At 44.4% G+C, this 21,075-nt stretch overlaps 1 protein-coding gene across 4 annotated transcripts in view; it reads right to left on the bottom strand.

Moving 5' to 3' along the window:
- The window catches only part of AFAP1 (actin filament associated protein 1), a 177,056-nt gene extending 156,874 nt beyond the window's left edge, over window positions 1-20,182 (bottom strand). For all 4 annotated transcript variants that reach the window (XM_054030627.1, XM_054030630.1, XM_054030629.1 and 1 more), the window contains exon 1: window positions 20,035-20,182. The gene's annotated coding sequence lies outside the window, so the exon portion shown is untranslated. The remainder of the gene's footprint in view (window positions 1-20,034) is intronic.
- Window positions 20,183-21,075: the final 893 nt, after the last annotated feature.

Genomic DNA, 21,075 nt, shown 5'->3' with positions numbered 1-21,075 from the left:
AAGCGCCACACAGGCACTCAGTGCTGTGGCGGGTAGCAATGCCTTTCCCCCAGCACGGACCTGACGCAGCATCCCTTCCCCTGCCCTGACCCAGCCCGTCCCAAACCTGCCGCAGCCGGGGGACAGGCAACCCTCTGCCCCAGGCCTAAGCCCCTCATTCCCAGCCCCACCCCAGAGCCTGCACCCCCAGCAGAGGCCTCCCACCCCGCACCACAACCCTCTGCCCCAGCCTTGAGCCCCCTCCCACACTCCGAATCTCTCAGCCCCACCCCATCACATGAATTTTGTTATGTGCTTCAATATGGAGAAGATGTGTCACACATAACAAAATTCATTCTGCACACGGGTGGGAAAAATTAGAGGAAAAGTTCTCTGAGCAATCAGAGGAATCCTTGGCTGGCTGCTCTTATGGAGCCTGACTACTTGCCTGACTCCTGAGCCCTGCCTTCCTGCCTGTTCCTGGTACCTGTCCTCTTTATCGCAGACTCCCATCTGTTCCCTGTTCCTCTCCAGTTCCCTGGTCTTATGCCCTATGTCTGACGCTGACTCCTGCCTTTGTCTCCATCTCTGACCTATGGCTTAGCTCCTGACTCTGTCACCAGCTCCAGGCACCTGACTCGAACCACTAGGCTTGACCATCCACACCCTGGCTCCTATGCTTGGTTGCCCTCTGCTTCACTTTGCCTTTAGTTACAAACCGGGGACAAGTCAAACACTATTTTTAGAGGCCAGAATATAGATCAAACAACATAAAACTAATCCCCCCCATGCAATCTTTCCCCATGGTCTCTTTGTACGAGAAGTATGTTCAGAGCATATTCCTAAAGATGGCCCTATGGATTGTGGGACTCCATGCAAAGCACCAAGTTTGAGCACCCCCATCTAGTTTCTTCTAAAAGGGGACCTCTTCCATCTGTTTTCTGCTTGCCCTCATGCCCTTCACCTGGTTGGGTTCTGACACACATCCCTAGCCACCTCGTGCATGAAAATTCACAATGGACCCCACTACTCAACCTAATATGTCTGGAGGCCAGGTACTTGCCAAAGAGAGGCTGATCCACAGTTGCGAAGAGGGCTGTTGCAAAGGTCAGTTGGGACACAATTCAGTCATGTATGCATGGGGACTACGTGTGGGGGCCATTTACTACTTTTGCCTTTGCCTAAGACCAACTGGATGTGTATATAGAAGAATATGGATTTGGGGATGGGATTTTCCAAAGCACAGTGACTTCAATGGGACCTGGGTCAGGCCAATGCTAAGTGCTTTTGAGAACCCTTAATATTTTTCCTTAGTAGTTGTAATGCAATTTGATTCCACATGTTCTGAAATATGGCATACTGTTATATATGTAGACACAGATGGACAGGCACAAAGAAATGTGCCTGCATAACTATGAGTTGCAATCCTTTTTAAGACCGTTTTGGGGGCAGTTAACATTTGAGCTTAGAGACCAATATTAATCTGACCTCACTATAAAGTTTCTTGATAACAAGAGAATCCCATGGTAACAATACAGTAAAACAAACGCTGATACACTATGTATTGTGTTTCTTATCTTGAATTATAGATGTTTCTTTCCTTGAACGAGTCTCAGAACTTCGGTGTGTGCATGAATTAGAGAGAGCATGCAAGGCTGCTAGGGTTATACAGAATTGCACAAGTTAAATGTCCTTCCCAAGTACTATTACATATTATGGTATAGTAATGTTAAATCTTAGCACTGACATTTACAGAAAGCTACAGTCAGATGGGATGCGGCTCCCATTTCTTAAATTAAAAAACATGCAGCTTTATGAACCAAGCTTTTCATCATCCACGAAGCAGAGCCTAACTCATGCAGTTAGGATTTTAATTTCATGACATAATTCTCATGTTGTGATCTGATAAAGAAAGGAAAATAATTGGGTTCTTGGAAGCAGAGATTCTAATAATCCTCACAGGCTAGTTGGTAGCAGCCAAGATGCACAATGAAACACGTTAATAGAAGAGATTAAAAAAAAAACCTCACATGGAAGGTTTTCTCTGTTGGAGCGCAGAGATTTACTCACGTTATGGAGTTTTATACATATTGACTCATTGGGTCTGATCTTGCTCCCTTTGAAGTCAATGGCTAGACTTCTATCAGGGCAGGAGTAGGCCCATCATAAGGACGAATACTGTTCTTCTAAGGCCATGTCTACAACACTAACAAGCTTACAGCGGCACAGCTGTACCGGTACAGCTGTGCCGCTGTAAGAGCACTCGTGTAGCCACGTTACGCCGATGGGCAAGAGCTCTCCTGTTGACATAATAAAACCAGATCAATGAGCAGCGATACCTATGTTGGTGGGACAGCGACTCCCGCACACATAGTGCTATGCACACGAGCGCTTATGTCGGTCTGTGTAGTTCTTTTCACACCCCTGAGTGACAAAAGTTTTGACGACATTGGGGCTAGCGTGGACATGGCCTAAGGTATGTTTCTTACTTATTACATTTAAACACAAAGCAAATACAGAAGAACTAAATGTTACAATAGTGTAACAATGTTACCAGTGTTATTAGCTGCTTTAAAACTATACAGGAAAATGCACTTTGAGTGACGGCTCACAATCAACAAAGTTTTACATTCCTGTGTGTGTCTCTTCATTGTTTTTAGTACTCATTCAGCAGTTTGAAAATAGCATTTTTACTACTAGTTTGGTCCTTTTCCATTTTGTAAACAGACTGCCCCCATTCTCTCCAGCTCCGTAAGTCTGGCAAAAAAAAATCTCACCAACAAAGATCGTCTGTTAAAATTTAATGGGAGTGAGGTGGGGAGATAGATTTCAAAATAGGATATTTAAGTCCATTTATAACAGCTCTTTCTTGGCTTGGAGAAGTCTTGTGTACACTATAACTCTCTCTCTCTCTTCATGCTGCTTTTGTGTAAATGTAATAGAAGAAACAGTTTCCCTTTTAACAAGATGTTAAAACGATGGGAAAAGAAGGGGAAAACAACATAAAATTAAATATAACACCTTTTAAAAATCAAGTGCTAACTAGGTTTACTTTTTTTGTTCTGTTTGTAAAATGAACAATATTGTAGTTGTCTGTCTGGATTATATGCTAACACAGACCTCTCACGCATATCTGCAGTTCTGCCTATGTTGCACAAAGAGCTACTGTTTACAGAGTAGTCTTACAATACTGCTTATTTTCACACTAGATTTCCTTTTAAGAGCTCCATAGCTGGATTTTAAAAAGAGAGACGTGACATGCAAAACACGTTTATGCAACATAAAATCATATAAACATTGTGCATGACCATATCCACAGAGAAAGATATAAACAAAAATAAACAAATCTTAAGCAACCATTACACATGGATCACCAAGGCACGACGATCACCAAGTTCACCCAAAACACTGTTAACACACCAGGGTCAGCAGAAAAGTGCCCAGATTACAAGTCAATTTATAAAAGGTGTAGTCAATCTACACTCAGTGCCCAGAACATCACGTCCCTCTCCCCCACCGCTGTCACTGCAAGATTTCAAAACGGCCAGTTTGGCCTAACCAGTAAAAAAACTGGACCGCAGGAAACAGGCCATACATGACTGCTGTATCTCACTCCAAGAATAAACAGGAAACTGGAGAAAACCAGTTCCAAACTGCTAACAAGCTGTTGAAAAACTTCTAAAGTCTTCTCCCGCCGGCATAGTACTGCAGTTCGCAGGGGCTGGAGTAATGAAATTGACTGGAGAACTTTCTCCCATCAGCTTTGAGCGTCTGCACTAGCAGCACTACAGCTGTGGCCACTGTAACCTCTGGCTACACTACATAGACACAGGTTTCCGAGTGGTAGCCGTGTTAGTCTGTATCAGCAAAAACGCGGGGTCCTTGTGGCACCTTAGAGACTAACAAATGTATTTGGGCATAAGCTTTCGTGGGCTAGAACTCACTTCATCAGATGCATGGAGTGGAAAATACAGGAGCAGGTATAAATACAGGAAAAGATGGGAGTTGCCTTACCAAGTGTGAGGTCAGTCTCAGGAGACAATTAATTAAACAGCAGGATACCAAGAGAAGGAAAGTAACTTTTGAAGTGGTAATGAGAGTTGCCCATTTCAGACAGTTGACAAGAAGGTGTAACAGTAGGGGGAAATTAGTATTGGGAAAATTAGGTTTAGGTTTTGTAATGACCTAGCCACTCCCAGTCTTTATTCAGGACTAATCTGATGGTATCCAGTTTGCAAATTAATTCCAGTTCTGCAGTTTTACATTGGAGTCTGTTTTTGAAGTTTTTTTTGTTAAAGAATTGCCACTTTTAGGTCTGTTATTGAGTGACCAGAGAGATTGAAGTGTTCTCCTACTGGTTTTTGAATGTTAGGATTCCTGATGTCAGATTTGTGTCCATTTATTCTTTTGCGTAGAGACTGTCCGATTTGGCCAATGTACATGGCAGAGGGGCATTGCTAGCACATGATGGCATATATCACATTGGTAGATGTGCAGGTGAACGAGCCCTTGATGGTGTGGATGTTGTGGTTAGGTCCTATGATGATGTCACCTGAATAGATATGCGGACAGAGTTGGCACCGGGGTTTGTGGCAGGGTTTGGTTCCTGGGTTGGTAAAAAAAAAAAAAAAAAAAAAATGAAGTACACAGTCGCCCAATTCCAGGTGCTTCTCGCACTTTAAAAAGAGCCGTGGTCAGTTCTACCAAAAGCTTTCTCCTAGTTCACTGAAATAAACCCCACATCCAGATTAAAAAGATGGCTGAATCATGATTTAAAAACACAGAGGATAGGGCTATGTTTGATCAAGGTACATCAAAGGGTCCAGATAGTGCTCCAGCTGATTTGCTAGGCCCTGTATATAACATTATAATCTGAACAGAGAAGGGAAATAGGTCTCTGGTTTCATAAGTCACAGAGGTCCCCTTTCTGGAGCAGCAGTGTGATGGGGAGGGGGAGGGAGGGTGGAGAAATCAGAACCAATAAGATACCAGAAATGTTTATAAAATTCGGAAGGCAGCCCGTCGATACCTGGGGCCTTGCTTACAGGGACTGCACCAGAGCGCCTGTAAGAAGAGATAAATAATGCTCTAATAAATTTGTTAGTCTCTAAGGTGCCACAAGTACTCCTGTTCTTTTTGTAAGAAGAGAGGGGCACCCAGATGCTGCTTTTCCTTGCCACTCAGATGGTTGTAACCCCTGGTGCAGCTCATCCATCAGCAGCATTTCACGCAAGTACAGAGCTCTGTAAAAGGAAACTGTTACTTTCCTGGTCCTGGTGGAATCAGCCATCTGATGACCATCAGGCAGCCAGAGACTGTGAATCTGCTGGCAGTCCCTAGTCTTTCTCTTCAAACTGAAACAAAAAATAAAAAAAAAAACAACCCTCATGGAAGCATCAGTGTCATGCATCTGGGTGAAATGGGCTCAAACCCTGGCTCCCTGCACCTTCTCCTCCATCAAGCAACTCAGAAATTGGTCTTCTCCATAAGAGTCTGGTGCATCTGCGCCACATTCCCCACATCGAGGCTGTCACGAAGATCCATGAAGGTCCATTTCAAGGCACTCAAAGCATGATATACAGACTGTGCAGCAGCCTGAGTGTTCTGCTGGCAGAACAGCTAGATTTGGACCTTCCCGACATCCACCACTGACTCAGGGATTCATACAGGGACTTCTTCTCCCGACAGTACTCCCAGAACATACCAAACGCCTGGGGGAAATTCAGGTCCAGCAAGAGTTTGGAATTAAAGCCTCAGTAGGAAGCACAGGCAGAAAGAGGGAGACACATGCTAACAGAAACATAACAATGGTCAGAAAAGTGTGTGGGAGACATGGAAGACTGAACAAATATATTCACACTGGATTTCACAGCGTAAAAATGAAGTGACTGGGAGTAGCCTTCGGCCAGCAGTGCTGCCAAACAGTGGAATGGGAGCGCCTCCAGACATCACTATCCCAAAAGTCTGCAGGAAACAGTGCAGTTCCCTGGCTGACTTTGGGTGTAGCTCTTCATGATTTCTGTTTAAGGGCTTGGCTACACTTGCGAGTTAGAGCGCATTAAAGCAGTTCCGGGTACCCTAGCTCACTACCCGGCCACACTGGCAAGGCACATAGAGCGCTCTGACTCCATGGCTAGAGCGCTCCTGGTACTCCACCTCGGCGAGAAGATTAACGCTTGGTGCAGATTGGCTGAAACGCCTGGGCGTCAGTGTGAACGAGGTGTTGCATTACTGCGCTCTGATCAGCCTCTGGAAACGTCCCATAACCCCCTTAAATCAAGTGGCCACTCTTGTCATTGTTTTGTAATCGCTGCAGGATTATGCCCTTTGAAAGCTCCATTTGACAGCCAGCTGCTTATCTGCTCTGAGACAAATCAACCATTACTGTGGAATGCTGTGTGAGAGAGAGAGGTGAACTTACAAGACAGCATGCTCTCAGCCCCCCAAAAACCCACTCTCTCACCCCCCACATACACACAAAACACTCCATGTCACACTCCACACTTGAAATGGACATTTGAAAAGCACTTTGCAGCCACTTGCATGCTGGGATAGCTACCACAATGCACTGCTCTCTGTGGCCGCTGCAAGAACTGCTAATGTGGCCACGCCAGTGTTCTTGCAGCTATCAGTGTGGACAGACTGCAGCGCTTTCTCTATGAAGGGCTGGTTTAACTCAACGGGTTCTACATCTGCAAGTGTAGCCATTCCCTAAAACCCAGTCTACAGTACAGCACAATAATACTCTCAGGATCACAGTGAAGTAAGGCCTGGAGAAGTGTCTGCAGAAAGGAGACAGGACCCCACCCCAGAGCATGGGGGCACAGACAGTAAAAAAAAAAAAAAATTGAAAACAACAGCACCAATACATGCCTCCACCTGAACCATCTCCTTCTGAGAGAGGCTGCATCCTCATGAGAAAATAACAGCTATGCCACAATTGGAGCCATGGCTTGAGAAACCTTTCCCTTCCCACTCCTTCAACAAGTCCCCCTAATGATCAGGAACTGAATGTGTCTCTCACAAAAAACCAACACTGGCCCATTTTTATCTAAGAAATTCAAAAAGTTGCACCCTCCTATGACCAACCCAGCATGTATTAATATTCAGAGAGCCAAGGCTGAGTAGCACCCTAAAAGCTAGAAGGAGGAAGAATGATTGTTCCAAGAAGTGGACAGAAAGACAGAAGGATAATGGAATTGGGCAGAAAGGAGAAAATGCTAAAGCTAGGAAAATACTTTGTGTTTTAAAACATGCTAGCTGGCCACTAGGAGAGAGACTAACCTAGGAGGGCCTTGGGTTGACCACAACCAGTGAAATCATGTTAAAACACAACCAGTTTTCCTAATGTAGACATGGCCCAAGGGATGCAGGAGAGGACAAGGCTAGGGCCCTGATGCAGTAAAGCACATAAGCATGCAAGCAGTCTCATGGACTTCTGAAAAGCTGCCAAGTCATGTGAGCAAACAAACTCTCCAACAGATGGACTGCTTTTCCTTTCTGCAAAGGAATTTGTTTTGTTTGGTTGGGTTTATTTATTTAGTTGGTGATTTGTGGGGTTGTTTTGGTTTTTGCTTTTATTTGTTTTTAAAATGAGAAATTTTGTACCTTCCCAGCTGTTTTTTCATTTTAGATGAGACCATGATTGTCAAATACAATTTTTCAACAAAAAAACCTGGAAATGTGGTTGTTTTGTGTACGCAGGTGGGGTCCAACCCAGCTAAACTCAACATTCTTCACATTGGCTATTGTCCAGAAGTTCCCCCAAGATATTTAAGATTGGGTTTCTTTGATTTCTAAGCTCACAACAAAAAAATCACACCCTGGGCTTTCATCTCTGGCCAAGCTGTTAGGGTTTTCCCTAAAGGACCTGCTATCCACCTAGAAATTCCCTGGACCAGAGAGAATCTCACTGCTTTTTTATGCTCGTTATTATAAGCACATGGTGTGGATGAGGGGTTGTCCAAGTAGAACACTTCTGCACATCCCGGCAGGCTCTAGACCAGGGGTCGGCAACCTTTCAGAAGTGGTGTGCCAAGTCTTCATTTATTCACTCTAATTTAAGGTTTCGCGTGCCAGTAATACATTTTAACGTTTTTAGAAGGTCTCTTTCTATAAGTCTATAATATATAACTAAACGATTGTTGTATGTAAAGTAAATACGGTTTTTAAAATGTTTAAGAAGCTTTATTTAAAATTAAATTAAAATGCAGAGCTCCCTGGACCGGTGGCCAGGACCCGGGCAGTGTGAGTGCCACTGAAAATCAGCTCGCGTGCCGCCTTTGGCGCACGTGCCATAGGTTGCCTACCCCTGCTCTAGACCATGAAGACATTTGTTTTAAAAAAAAAAAAAAAACCTGAGCATGATTTTTTCATTTTAAAAGAGGTATTCTTTAGTAATGGGATATTTCAGTAAAAAGTGGAAGGTCTGGTTAGTTCTGTAGTTCCCGAGATGGATTTTTACCACCACCTTTGTGTCTCCCATCTCTCAGGGCTGGTCAGAAACTACCTGCATCTCGTCATAAACTAAAATAGCTTCAGGGTTTCTCTAACTTACACTCAGCTGCCAACAGCCCAAAGGGACAATGCCTGATCTGCAGAAAGACAGCAGTATTCTGGCCGTTGCCCCTTTCCCTTGGACATGTGTTCTGTATATCCCCTGTGTTGTGGACTGTGAGTACTCTACTCATCACACCCATTGTTTAACACAGTCCTTAGCTCAGCTATTGGATCACAGGGGGAAAAAAATTGTCACACTTCTATACCACAGAAGCCCAGACAGACTTTGAAACCTCACTAGAGCCAATCATTGTCCATTGGAGTCATGTTTTTTTCAAGCCAGCTGGAAAATTAACCTCAATGATTCCACATATGAGGACAAGTATTTTTGCAAAAATATTTAGTGTTTTTTGTGACCAACTCTATTTAAATGCTTCCATACACATCTGTTTATTACACCTTTTAGAATTTGTTTGCCAGTATGTGATGCAAATAGCTTCAGATAGCTTATGCTGAGACTTGCCTAGTTTAGCAAATAAGGTCAGATCATCCTATCTCCGCCAATGGCTTAACCAGTTAACAGTTCAAGAGGGAAGGAAGGAAGAAGAGAGGTAAGGGACAGCTGTCAATTAGATAGAGACTAACACAGCTACCCCTCTGATACCTGTCAATTGTGCTGAGCCCTGAAGATGAAGACAAGAAGCTTGCACTTAACGCAGAAGGCAAGAGGAAGCTAGCAAGGGAATTTGAAAAAGGGAATGATATGGTCTGAGCAGTAGAGGAAAAGGACAATCTTTGTGGCAGCATTTTGAGTAGATTGGAGAGCGGGGGTTTGGAGAAGGAAAGGAACTCCAAAGGGTAAAAAGTCTATATCTATGAGGTTGTGTTATATTCATAGTATCCTGACAAAGAGGCTAGAAACCGGTCTGTAAGTGCATCTAAGCTCTGGAGAATGGCACAGCAATGCAGGAGGCTAGGACCAGGAAGACAGAGCCTTTGCTCACTTGTGTCAACCACAGATTTTGTTCTGGGCTCCTTGACCCAAGAGTTCCTCCTTTCCTTCATAATGTCAAAGGAACCCTGCTGCCAAACCCATGGCTTTTAGCCTCCACAGGATATCCCACAGTGCCTAGGTGATCACTCTTGCCAGCAGTTCTGCTGCTCTGACGCCAGATAAACAGACATCCACTCCTCCCCCAGGAAAGCCCCGGGAACTTTGAAACTCCCCTTCCTGTTTTCTTGGCAAATGCTCACTTATCTGGCCAGGTGACAAGTGCTAAGAATGAAAAATGTTTGCATAGAGAACAACGTGGGGCGGGTGCACGTAGAGAGAGAGAGAACATCACAGTACTGCGGGGCAACAGTCCAAGGTGGGCTGCCAAGCCCTTTGCTTCTAATGTAGACAATCCCTAGTCAGCAGACGTCACACGCCTTCTCCACATATTCTCAAGACAAACTGCCGTACATCCACTCATGCAGCTGTCACCAGTGCTCAACAAAATACTGCAACACATGTTTCTAGTTCAATGCTCTCAGACTTCCGTCAGCGGACCACAGCCACAACACCACAGATACATTTGCTAAGGCAATAACCGACCCCCCCAACTCGCGTAAATAAAAACACCCACTCATAGGTTCAAATCTCTGAAAAAATGCATTAATTCATTTAAGAGCAAGTGCAGTCCAAAAACCTTTATTTACTTTGCACCACCCAGACTTGCAGCAACTATTTGAAAATAAACAACAAATCATGTACAGGCCCCAGCTAAAACCTCTCCAGCACGTCATCAACAAACTACAACCTATCCTGGAAAATGATTCCTCACTCTCACAGACCTTGGGAGACAGGCCAGTCCTCGCTTATAGACAGCCCCCCCCCCCGACCCTGAAGCAAATACTCATCAGCAACTACACACCAGAGAAACACTAACCCAGGAACCAATCCCTGGAACAAACCCCATTGCCTACTCTGTCTCCATATCTACTCTAGCGACACCATCGGAGGACCCAACCACATGAGCCACACCATCGGGGCTCATTCACCTGCACATCTACTAATGTGATATATGCCATCATGTGCCAGCAATGCCTCTCTGCCATGTACATTGGCCAAAGTGGACAGTCTCTACGTAAAAGAATAAATGGACACAAATCAGACATCAGGAATGGTAACATACAAAAGCCAGTAGGAGAACACTTCAATCTCTGTGGACATTCAATAATAGATTTAAAAGTAGCCATCCTTCAACAAAAATCTTCTAAAACAGACTTCAAAGAGAAACTGCAGAGCTACAATTCATTTGCAAATTTAACACCTTAATAGGGACTGGGAGTGGCTGGCTCACTACAAAAGCAATTTTCCCTCTCTTGGTATTGACACATCCTCATCAATTATTGGGAGTGGACCACATCCATCCTGTCAACACTGGTTCTCCACTTGTAAGGTAACTCCCTTCTCTTCATGTAGCAGTATATTTATGCCTGCATCTGTAATTTTCACTCCATGCATCTGAAGAAGTGGGTTTTTTATCCATGAAAGCTTATGCCCAAATAAATCTGTTAGTCTTGAAGGTGACACCAGACTCCTAGTTTTTTTTAACATATCACACTGATCCCTTCTTAATAAAATAGCGCTCTGCTTGGGGTCAGAATTGAGCTGTTTTGACTGTGGAAGGCAGAAGATGTGATGAAAGCTTTGTGAATGATTCATCAATGAAACTGCAATTTATAAGAGGTCTGTCACGTTGATTTAAAACAGTTTCATTTTATAAGACCAGACCAGCAGCACAATGTACAAGTCAAAATCTGTCAATGAAGTCAGTGCAGATGGGAAAAGCTCACTGTTTGTTTTGTTTAATTTAAAACCTGCAGTAGTTCCCCTTGTTTCTCTCCCTAGACTAGACAGCATGTGGCCTGTGAGCCACACAGACAGAATGTGATAAAGCTTTATGCCGTATCTGATTGATGACTACACTAGTAAAGTCTATGAAGGCCACTCCTCAATTCCCAGTTTGCAGCTGGTCTTGATAAGAAATGCCTAGGCAATTTAATCACATATGCTAATTGCTAGTAACAATTCAAATTATATTCTCCCTCATCACTTCTTCCACTCCCCTTTTAGAACAATGACATTATCATGATAAGGGAGCATAACTCAAACACCAGTTAAGATTCTAAATCGCTCTAGCATCTGTAATTAATCTCTTAAAAATTAAACCAACTAGGTAATGAGACTTTTTATTGGACAAACTAATCATTCCTAACACTCAAGTTTAGAGGCCTAAAATGCAGGTGGTACCTTGATAGTCCTAATGCTTAATATTATTTGTTGGTTTAACAAGAATGTGTCCCATTAATTAGCTTTTGGTTTTCCCTTTTTTCCCATGAAGATAACATGCAATTATGACTAGTCTACTAAGGATCACAGTGCTAGTTTAAGAGTATCAGCCGTGTTAGTCTGTATCCGCAAAAAGAAGAACAGGAGTACTTGTGGCACCTTAGAGACATATCCGAAGAAGTGGGCTGTAGTCCACGAAAGCTTATGCTCTAATAAATTTGTTCGTCTCTAAGGTGCCACAAGTACTCCTGTTCTTCTTTTAGTGCTAGTTTAGTTACTATGGATGTATGAAATACGCCAAGTTTCTGAACTCTATTTTAGATTAACTGTAAGGGACCTACTCCTTAGCCGTGGCTACCAGCTGAGGATGTACTAAATGAACCAGAAGATTGGTCAGCCAGTCAAGTGGAATAACACCAAGTTCTTGTGTTCTATAAATGTTTAGATATGATTAGGAAAAGGATAGAGACTTCAGGGATTCACAACCATGATATGATGACAGTTCCCTAATGAATAATGTATACTTAGTACAGCTCATACACAAATGCTGCATTTTACCAGCTGAGGGCTAAAATACCCAATCTCTGAGACATCAGCAACAGTACAGATTAAACTGAAAGCATTTGTGCACTGATTTCTGATGCTTATTACTGATGAATGATGGGATTTTTTTTGTTCCATATTTAGTGCTTATAAAGCCTTTGGCACAAGCGCAGAAATTATCTGTATCTGCCCTGGAGCAAAAAAGCCATCCCCATCCGTTCTAAAACATGACCTGGCAAAGATATGCCCACGGAGACAGCCCATCAGAAAACAGAAATCCCAGAATTGTCTCAGAACTCATAATTAAACAAGTGCACTGTTTTTTATATTTATTCCTTTTACTTTTTAAAAAATGAGCAGATTAACTTTTCTTATTTATGCAAGAGTTTTTTTTTTTTTTTTTTACCATCAGTTTCTAATCATTTTTGTCAGTTATACTGGCAAACATACACTGTCTACTCCCAAGGTGCTTGTATTTTTGACAGCAAAGCCATTATAAAGGAAAGCCAAAAGCAATCCTTTACAGTAACATTTCCCCCTATTTATCTTGATAGACACAGCGGCAAAATGTGAAACAGGGGGCTTGGGTGCAGGAGTCTGAGCCTGTGTGTCTCTGTGCACTCAATGGCACGTGTTCTTTTCAGTCTTCATACCACACATACTCCGCCATGCAATCCATGTAACAACACTTATCCTATAACAACATCTCATATTGTACAATTTTAACATTGTTCCTTTTCCACAAAAATCATCAGTCCTTGTGGTCACAAGGGAATATATTTCTATTGAGTGCCCTGCAGTGCAAACGACTTATAAACTATGGCTTTCCATGGACAGAGCATAGTCAAAAGTGATGCCAACATTCTTAACCTGACTCACTGCCTAAGACAGAATCTCCCTCAACAAGCAAAGACATAGCAGAGAAGCAAGTCTCTTCACATCAACAATCTCTACCCAATAGCAGAGTATAGCACCAGGCCATCCAACTGGTATCATCATCCAAGTATTTCTCTACAGCGGGGACTGAGCTTGTGGTGCCATAGGGAAAAAGACATACACTTGACTTGTGTATCATCAACATAAAATGATACCCGACCCTGTGTTTCAAACTGATCTCACCAAAAGGCTTCATATACAGCTGCACTGCTGTAGTGTTTCAGTGTAGACACTCCCATTGGTGCAGGTAATACACCTGCCTAAGAGGTGGTAGCTAGGTCAATGGAAGAATTCTTCTGCCAACATAGGGCTGTCTACAGTGAGGGCTAGGTTGGCTTAATTACACTACTCAGGTGTGGATTTTTCACAGCCCTGAACGACATAGTTAAGCCGATGTAATTTTCTAGTGTAGATCAGGAAAGACGTTGATCAGTCTGCCTCACAGCCTAGTATATTCTCCCAGGGCCACTTCCACAATGAGTGGAGTGCCATTAACTCACATTGACTTCAATGGGAATTGAGGGTGTTCAGCATCTTGCAGGATTAAATTAAATTAATGGAGATATCCTATCTCCTAGAACCAGAAGGGACCTTGAAAGGTCATCAAGTCCAGCCCCCTGCCTTCACTAACAGGCCCAAGTAATGATTTTGCACGAGTTCCCTAAGTAGTTCCCTCAAGGATTGAGCTCACAACCCTGGGTCTAGCAAGCCAATGCTCAAACCACTGAGCTATCCCTCCCCTGTAAACATAGGCAGGGCAAATCGTGCCATCAAAGAGACCTTCCACAAGGGCTTGTCCGCGATCAGACCTTACTGCATCATGCATCTTTGAGCCACGTTCTGCCCTTGATGGCACAGCTGTGCTTACACCACCTTTTGACTTTATTTCTGATTATTTCCCACCCTATTCCTGTAAGCATCCCTGAAAGAAACAAACATAAGAAAGGCCACTTTTACAGTCACTCATGCCATCCCATTCATCCAGCCAAAGGTAGAATGTGACCCACTTCCAGGTAGAAAAATAAGTGTTTACATTATTTTTCTCTTTGATTACCTTGTTCTCATCTGGTAAATATGCATTTAAGTTTTTACAGTTGCCTTCCCACAAGAGATCTAAATGCAAGATCTCAGTGACTTTTCTAAGAGTCAGGCTATGTCTACACTTGCAGAGTTTTTGCGCTGTCAGCTTCACTGGTTTGTGTACTCACTTACTTCCAAAGGCATCAGAGAGTGTTTACATTTGCAGCACTTCCATCGTGGACCAGAGCAGCACACTGAGGGTAGCTATCCCACACTGCAGCTCTCTCTAGTTTGACGATGGGTCTTGTGGGAGAGGGGGAGAGGGTGATCGTAGGGCATTCTGGGTCCCTGCACAATCTCCTCTCCCCAAACACTGATCAGCTCCAGCAGTTCAGCATGGCTCCAAGCAGGGGATCCTTTGCTCCGAGGAGCAGGCATTGTCATCTGCCCAGATAAGTGAGCATTTGCCAAGAAAACAGGAAGGGGAGTTTCAAAGTTCCCGGGGCTTTCCTGGGAGAGGAGTGGATGTCTGTTTATCTGGCGTCAGAGCAGCAGAGCTGCTGGCAAGAGTGGTCACCTAGGCACTGTGGGATATCCTGTGGAGGCTAAAAGCTGTGTAAACAGAAAGAATGTGTCTTCACTTGCACATCACTGCAAAAGCATAACCAGTAAGAGCTGTATGCCTCTCGTGGAGGTGGTTTTCTTTTTGCGGTGAAACTTCTGAGTTTCATCTCAAAGAGTCATTGGCAAATGTAGACACTCCCATGGTTTTTGCGCAAAAAAGGGACTTTTTCCACTTTAAATAGCAAGTGTAGACATGCCCTCATTTAGAGAAGGTGAATTCTCTGCAAGGCCAGCCTTAGATGCCATACATCTATAGGGACTTTCCTAAATTTTCAAGGACACCTCAATGGATAAAGAACTTAAAATAGGTATATTTCTCAAAGTTATGTTTTAGAAGGCACAAGGCCTTTGTTTCACTGTTTATAGTAGCCTTATAGAACCTAAGTCCAGCCCTGTTTTTCAAGTAATTTCCATTAGGTATAAAATCTGGATTTCATTGAAAAACTTAAGAACATTGCCTACAGAAGTACATTAACCTAGATACCTGTCCATTTCTGTGTTCTCGGTAAATAATCAATAGACACAGTGATGACTAAGTGGAAACACAAAACTATATCCACAGAAAGTCATGAGTCATGTAACTGATCCATCTAGATGGAAAAGATGCATCAATCTTTTGAAGAGACTGCCAATAAAAGGGTTTTAGAGTGCTATGGGCACAAAAACATGAACCATAGGCATGCGCAGCACATTTCATTAGGGTGTGCCCCAGGGAATTTTATTTATTTATTTATATTTAAAGGCGAACATTTATTGAATACTCAATCATAGAGGACATTATTTTTATTCATCAAACTAAAGAAATTAAAACTTAACTAAACTTAATTTTGTTAAAATTAACAACTGAACTTTACTTAAATTAAAATGCAAAGCCACTTTTTTTTTTTTTGAGACATTAGGGTGTGCCTGGGCACACCCGGCACACCCCGTACGCACTCCTGTGACATGAACTAAATGTGCCCAATCATTTGGAAGAAAAAGTAGGCCATCTCCACCCCCTTCCACTTATCAGGATAAATTATCTTTTTAGATAAATATAAAAACACACCTCTTCCCTCCACACCTTTTCCAAAACAAAGGAAACAGCTTTGATCAATGTGGTTAACCAATGGATGCCTGGTTAACCATACTCCCCTTGATAGAGATATTTAAATAATAATATAATTAATGGAGATATCCCATCTCCTAGAACGGGAAGGGACCTTGAAAGATCATCAAGTCCAGCCCCCTGCCGTCACTAGCAAGACCAAGTACTGATTTTGCCCCAGATCCCCAAATGGCCCCCCCTCAAGGATTGAACTCACAACCCTGGGTTTACCAGGGCAATGCTCAAATCACTGAGCTATCCCTCCCCCCGAAATTTGAAATGAAAGTTTTAGATACATGCCTGAAACTCAGCCTGTACCTCTCCATACACTGCTAAGGAGCACTGAAGTGACAACTTTTTGCACTAGGGCAGAAGTTCTCAAACTATGGTCCTAGCTCCATTCAGGTGGTCCACGGATAGTTCCCTCTAAGATGCGCGCGTAGGCAGCTGCAGACAAGAGAAAGAAGGGCCACCCACCTAATTGGCGGAGCCGCGCAAGATATTTGTGCAGCTTTTTCCTGGGAGATGACCGTGGCCTTGGGAGGAATAGGAGGTAGGTGGGAGGGGGCAGTGGGATGAGAAGACAGGGTGGGCGGAATTTGGGACGTACAGGGCTGCGGTGGCCAGAGAAAGAGGCAACTTTCTCAGCCCCAGCTCCAGGGCTCCAGCTGCCAGGGAGAGACGGTCCTTCTTCCCAGCCTCAGCTCTGTGGCTTCTATGGCGAGGGAGAGACCCGTCTCCTTCCCAGCCCCAGCTCAGGGGCTGCTGAGGCAGGGGAGAGAGGGAGACACCCCCCTCCTTCCCAGCCCCAGCTCAGGGGCTGCTGCGGCGGGGGAGAGAGGGCACATCCATCACATTAGAAAGGTAAGACTACTGATATTAAAATGTGAGTTGTGTGCTTTTATTTGTAGAACAAAAAAACGTTAATTATTATTAAAGGTTTTTTTTATATAGCACTTTTATCCAAAAGCGCTTTACAATATAGTTAGCTAATGGTACAAACAACATTTGGAAAGATTATTAAGTGGTCCGCCAAGACCCTCAGCAACTTTCAAGTGGTCCACGGGGAAAAAAAATTTGAGAACCACTGCACTAGGGCATTCTGTTTCAGGGAAGCTTTGATGAGTAGCAGTGACAAGATGGTTCATGTTCTAACCTTAGAGCTGATTTTCCTTACACCACTGAAAAGAAACAACAAACAGAATCATCTCCTGAAGATGCAACCACAATTTCCTACAGCCATAAACATCCTTCCCTGGAAGCCTTTCCCTCCTTTAACTTACTCTAAACTCACAGATGATAGGTTTAAAAGCCCATCTAAATTCTGCTCTTATACCACACTGCAGTCAATGGGATTGTGCAGGTGTACTATAGTGCAGAATCTGGTTCATTTTGCATTCAGTGATAGTTTCTTAAATATAAATAAATAAGATCTCTCTCTTTTTAAAGGTCAGAAATTCTCCTGAATTTGGAGAAGCCTTGGAGTCCATTTTATTGTTTTGCTTGCCTTCCCATGGCTCAACCTAAAGCTTTGGTGGAATCCTTGGCAGGTACATACTTTCTGGAAAAGGTCCCTCCAAAGCATGAGTTCAGCATCTTCTGTCTATAAAGTCCCCCGCTAGTTCCTTTTGATAAAGCACTTCAAAAGTACATGGATGGCTATGCATATTAAATAGAACTATAGTACTTATGTTCACAACAAAACAAAAATAGTTCCGTCCAAAACCTGTAAGGTTTTAAAACACTATCAATGACTGGTCTATTGAAGTTCCTGTGTTCCATGCATTTGTTGGTGATCACAAGCCCCTCCTTTCAAAAGTTAATGATAAACAGCCTATTTGGAACAGTTCTGACCCAGGTGATCTTCCCAAACCCTAGCATCCAAGATTGTATTGGAGAGCTCATAATACCAGCATAATGCTGATACCGTTGCCTAGAGATTTTTCTTTGACAAAACACCAAACAATGGCTGACTGATGGGAAATAAGTGCTCATCATTCCATGCACAGGACTGCCATTAAAATCCCTGGGTGTTTTCACAAAAATAGAGCAGAGTGTACTCCTCTTTTCTTTTCAGAATCCATTTAAAGATTTTCCTGACTATTTCTGGTAATCCTGTTGCCATGATAACACAACTGCCATCACCCACTCTATCTAGTGTCCAATGCCCCAGATCTTCTCCTATTCCATTGCCATTTTCTTCCAAAAGACAAAATAACTTGTTTACGAAAGCAAGATATTTGTGCAGCTTTTTCCTGGGAGATGACCAGGAGACATAGGAGATGAATGAGGGATACCCAATAGAGGAGAGATGGGTGAAGTACTCCTCCTCCAATGCTAAGTATGCCAACCAAACTACCAGCTGCCAAACCAGCTGATACCTTTTCCCCCATCTGCCATGCCTACACAGACCTGACATAGAAAAATTAACCTCACATTTCCCTAGATACCCTAACCAGCATCTCAGAGAAAGTTATGGCACTTTGCTGCCTACAGCAGTATCTGGACATACCACAAGGCTGTGTGTGGGAGGGAGGGGTACTCCATTTGTGAAAAATATCATAAGCAGTAGAGTTGATCCATGTTGTCAGAATATAGTTTTCTTTCATGGAGCAAAACAAAGAGTGATATCAACAGAAATCTTTAGAAGACATGAGGCTGGCATGCCCACAAGTTTACAACACAATGTTTTTTGAAGGGATCTCTCTGCATATGGGGTCTGCTTCATTATTTTATAATTCTGATCTTACTTGAAACCATCATCCATGGTCCAAGCATGAAAAACTAACTACAAGTCTATTAAGTGAGAGAAAACTGATGAAACAAATGGGAGAGACTGGAAAACTAAAGTATTTTCCATCCCTAACATCCATGGAAGGGAAAGATGGTGATTCTTCTCTCAGACACATGTATATTTCTCCATACTACCCCCCAGGCAGGTGAATCCCTTCCTTTCTTAAGATCAATGGAGCTTATTGGAAGTCTTTGAACTCTGTACACAAACTAGAGAATGTGCTCAATTTCCCTGGCTCCAAACATCTCTCTCTGTTGCCTCACTATTCATTTTTCAATGGGCTAAATCTTGGGTAAATTTCACCTATCTCCAAGCAGAACCAACAAAGTAAAAATTGAATTAAAAAAAAAATCCCAGTGGAAGAAATCAAAATACGTCGCTGTGAACTGAACATCTTTCTACCAATCACACGGCTGCTTTTTAGTTTTAACCTCTCCGTTAAACAGGAAATACAAAGGAGGGGGTCATATATTGGTGAAGCCAGTGGGGATAGATCTGGAAAGATGGTTCTTTTTGCCTTCGCCCTTACTGACTCCGGGACTGTAACATGATGCAATTCCCCCCTCCCCCTCCGTGCTGAAACGGGTTGAAATGACAAAATCGGGGTGGATTGTCCCCAAAGGTGGGGGGAAATAATGAAACCCTCTACGGTACAAAGCAGCAGCCTCTCGGAGTTGGGGCAGCCCGTCAGACGGGCTGGTGTCTTGCTCTGGAGATTGGAGTCACAAGGATCACAACCAGATGGCATAATCTGTGAAGAGCTCAACCCAGATTTTCGCTCTTTCAACCCCTACGCAAGGGTTGCATCATGTAACAGCGCAACGGAGTCGGGGGGGGGGGGGGGGGGGAACCCAACCACCAGAGATCTTGCAAGGGGGAAAACAGTAACTGGCTGAACTGCCCCCGCCTGATGCTCTGGCTCCATCACCGCTTTTTCCATGTGCTTCTCCCAGCCAAAACAGAGAGGGGCTTTTTTTGTCTCTGTGCTGGGTGCTTTCCAAAGAACTTCCAGCCCCCGGCTGTTTGCAGGGGCTGCCTGGGGGGGGATCAGAGCCTGGGCAGAGAAAGCCCCTTTCCCATTTCAGAGCCCCCTCGGCCGAGCCCAGCGGGCCGTTTCTGCCTTGGCATTGGGGCGGGCTGGGGGAGGTTTGCAAACAGGGAGCCGGGAAAGGGGCAGCGGAGCGAGAGTTCAAGCAGCAGAGAGACATTGCCTACCTCGAGCCTTGTCCTGCAGCAATTCTCCGCACAAAGCCGGGCGCCTGCCCACCCCGAGACCCGGCGCAACAATGGGGCGAGGGCGGGCAGGGAGCAGCGGCTCCACTCCAGGACGGGGGAAAGGAGGAGGCAGCCGCCGCGAGCTAGCCCCGCACGCCCGGGGAGTATCATTCACACATGCCAGAGCCGGCCCAGACTGGCGGCTCCGCTGCCCAATCAGCCGGCAGCGCTGGGAGGAGGCGGAGCCAGGCAGAACAAAGGAGGGAGGGGGAGTGCCCCAGCCCCCGGCCCCAGGGCAGGTAGCACGGAGCGGAGCTGCTCTCTCTAGCCTGCAGCTAGGGTGACCAGATGTCCTGATTTTATAGGGACAGTCCCGATATTTGGGGATGTTTCTTATATAGGTGCCTATTACCCCCCATACTCTGTCCCGATTTTTCATACTTGCTGTCTGGTCACCCTACCTGCGCCCCGAAAGGATATAGCGGCGTGGGGTGCTACAGCATCCTCTGGGTAAATGCTCCCTGCGGGCAGGGAAGGAGGTACCCCAGGGAAGAGGGTCTCGAGCACCATCCAGAGGACTAGGGGGTTGCAAGGGAGCCAGCACCGTCCAAAGGACTAAGGGGTTGCAAAAGGGGCAGGAAGGGGGCCAGCACCATTCAGGGGACTAGGGGGTTGCAGAAGGGATGAGGGCTAGGGAGGTGCCAGTTCTTGGAGCCCAGGAAGGGTCATTTGGGCTCGAAGGCTGGGGCCAAGCAGAGATTGGTGGTGTGGGGTGTTTCTTCGAGACAACCAGGGGGACATAGAAGGGGGTGCTGCTAGATGCTATGGGTTCTGCCTAGGGACAAGCAAGTGCTGAGGGGGGATGGATGGTGAAGGGAGGGAGATAGTCTCCTGGTGGGGAAACAGGGGAGGTTGCGGTTAGAGTTGCAAGCCTGCTCCTTGGGGGGACTGAAGGGATACAGGGCCCTGACTCTTATTAAAGGACACCTCTATTTGCATGTTATCCTGAGTCCTATATCAACTCAATACAGGATGCTCATT

This window comes from Malaclemys terrapin, chromosome 5, assembly GCF_027887155.1.
Source record: "Malaclemys terrapin pileata isolate rMalTer1 chromosome 5, rMalTer1.hap1, whole genome shotgun sequence".
Classification (NCBI taxonomy): Eukaryota; Metazoa; Chordata; order Testudines; family Emydidae; genus Malaclemys; species Malaclemys terrapin.
The sequence above is the reverse complement of the archived record's forward strand: the minus strand, read 5'-3'. Positions and strand labels throughout refer to the sequence as shown.